A 3,254-nucleotide genomic window follows, 5' to 3' on the forward strand; every position below is an offset into this window, starting at 1 on the left:
TATGTATGTATGTATGTATATATATACACTACTGCAGGCATGGCTGTGTGGTTAAGAAGCTTGCTTTCCAACCATGTGGTCTTGAGTTCAGTCCCATTACATGGTACCTTGGGCAAGTGTCTTCTACTATAAGCCCAGGTCAACCAAAACCTTGTGAACAGCTTTGGTAGATGGAAACTGAATGAAGCCCATCATGTGTGTGTGTGTAAGTGTGTGTGTACATAGTTTAAAGTTGGACAAATGAGAAAGGAGTGCTCAATACATGTTATAGAGTTTATGGATTTTTAAAATTAAAACTGACGCTGAGAGTTTATCTGACTATTTGAGTTTCACCTGAAGATCACAGTGGCTTGAAACTCAAGTCAAGACAAATTCTCAGCTTCAGTTTTAAATAAACTAAAAAAACTATTCACACACACACACACACACACAATAGTGACTTGAGTATAATGCAAGAAATTTAATACAAAGCCAAAATCAAGGAGAATTCCGGGACAACATTATACTAGAGTGTAAAAAACCAAAAAGATAGAGATAGAAGGCCAAAATAATATAGAACTGATTTTCAAGTACAAAAAGTATGTGGGGGGGGGGTGCAGTATTATATTTGAGATCACATCATATGCAAGTAAATACAGAATATGATGCATCTTCTGCTGATTATACAGGGAAAGAAAGAAAGAAAGAAAAAGAACGGTGCTTTTAGGAAAAAAAAAGAAATATCATTTGCAGCATTTGTTCCAGCAGACAAATCCCTTGTCCTTCTTACCAACAGAAATCCAACGAAGCAACGAGTTGGCCTGCTGGAAAGCTGTGAGCAGTGATGCCATTGTCGAGAAAACGGGATATAAATCAAATCAATCAACCGTGAGAAGAATTTCCTCGTCTGAAGTTACAACAGAAAACTAAACAACACCAACATCATCATCAACAACATGCTTTCCACAGTCTTTTGCAAGATTCTAGTGCACCAACATAACTTATTATTATAATTATTATTATTATTATTATTATTAGTATTGTCATTGTTGTTGTTGTTAAACATAAATAATGTAAATGAAACAGACTGAAAAAGTGAAATCAGCTCTCATCAATAATTAACAAAAGGATTACAGCATTAGACGAGAACAAAAGTTTAAAAATAACAAACAGATAAATATAATAATATAAATAAATAAAAAAAACTTTTCTGAAAAATCACAACACCATTTGTCATTGTGTCTTAGATATATCTTAATAATGTCAAAGACCATCCTCTCTTCTCATTCTTCAACGTTTTTGTTTTGTTTTTGGGTTTCTTTTTTTTTTTTTTTTTGGTTTTGTCTCTTTCTAATTACAATACTGAATTAGAAACACTACTAACAAAGAATGGTAAAGTCTCTCTAAGACACGGTTGGCACTGAATCTATTGGGAAGTATGTAGATCTCTTTCAAATCACACGCAAATATCTGCTCCCACTCAGTGGTGTCTTACAGGATGGATCTGCAGGGCAGTCGTCCAGGGGTACCACAGGTGAAGGGGTCCAATATGAATCTACACATGCTGTGCCTTGTGGTCAATATATAAATACTATCAGTCCCAGTGCATTGTTCTGCCCACCAAAGAGCTTATAATGACAGCAATATGTTATATCCATCATTGGGCCAGCCACACCCACACGTACACACACACACATCCATAAACATCATCATCATTTCTATGGGTAGGAAAAAGTTTATTGAAGCAGATCTTTTACAGCCAGATGCCTTTCCTGTCATCAACCTTCACCTGTTTCTAAGCAAGGTAATGTTTCCCCACTGGCCAGAGATGGTTCCACAGAAGACTAGAAACGAGTGACATTCATTTAAAACAATCACACAACATCAAGACAAACTCACACACGGTGAGCTTCTTCAAGTTCTATCTACCGGACCTGGTCTCATAAGGCTTTGGTCAGTCCAGGGCTACAGTGGAAGACACTTGCTCAAAATTCCATGCAGTGCGACTGAACCAGAAATCACACAATTGAGAAGCAAGTCTCTCAACCACCCAGCCATGCCGGTGCTTTACACAGACGCTTATTATTATAAATACGTTTGTGAAGAAGTGAGACATAAGACCAGACGATAATGGCTTTGCTGTCAGCCATTTGGTTGACAGTTCAGAGAAGAACCTAGCAGTTCAGTCAGTTGTAATTCTCTATTAAGATGTAATTTACGCAGCCTTTTAATTACCGGCATAATTGGTAGGAGGAGGAGGAGGAGGAAAAGTTAGCAGGTTTGCTAAATGTGACTTACAGCCAATGGATATTGGATATAGCTGTTGTCAAAGGATGTTTAGACCTCAAGTCAATTCTGATGGAGAAGTCCTAAGACCAAAGGCATTCCAGCCATGACTATCTCCTCAGTTTTCAAAGGATCACAATATTCAATATCTTTCATGTTTTACTTGTTTCAGTCATTGGACTGCAGCCATGCTGGAGCAGCACCTTAAAGGGTTTTGGTCAAATAAATGGACCCCAGTACTTATGTTTTTTTTAAAATCTGATACTTATTCTATCAGTCTCTTTTGTCGAACCACTAAGTTACAGGGACATAAACAAACTGATACTGGTTGTCAAGCAGTGAAGGAGACAAACACACACACACACACACATATATACTGAGCTTCTTCACTCCCAACACATTGGTCAGCCTGGGTCTATAGGAGAAGGGTGTTGTCCAAGCTGCTCTGCAATGGGACTGAACCTGAGGTGCCATGGTTGCAAAGCAAGCTTCTTAACCACACAGCCATGTCTGATAAAAAATATAAATAAATAAATAAAAGAACTCCAAGCTGGTCCTGGCTGGGAAGCCTGCTTGATCAGGGACAGACTTGGGAATTAAACCATAACAACAAAGATAAACTGGTTATGGGTCAAAAGTTAAGTGGTTTGCTGCGGAGCAAAAAAAGAGAAAGAGAAAGAAAAAAAAAGACAAACAAAGAAGCTCAATGGATAAATAATACAAGATACAATGGCAGACTAGACTGTGAAATATATTGCCATATGGGAGAAGAAACGGTATTGTGAATGGAAATGTCTCTTAAGCATCAAGTGACTGTTATAGATCAGCACAAGAGATCCAGTTTCAGGATGATAAAACAGAATGAAATGAATAGCTCACCACCCCACACCATGTCTTATGCTGGATGGGACACCCCAGCAGACAAAAATAAGTTTTTCTTAATTAGCCTTACAAAGAAGAACAATGCCCATTACATATATATATATATA

The sequence above is a fragment of the Octopus bimaculoides genome, chromosome 18, assembly GCF_001194135.2.
Source record: "Octopus bimaculoides isolate UCB-OBI-ISO-001 chromosome 18, ASM119413v2, whole genome shotgun sequence".
In the NCBI taxonomy this organism is placed as follows: Eukaryota; Metazoa; Mollusca; class Cephalopoda; order Octopoda; family Octopodidae; genus Octopus; species Octopus bimaculoides.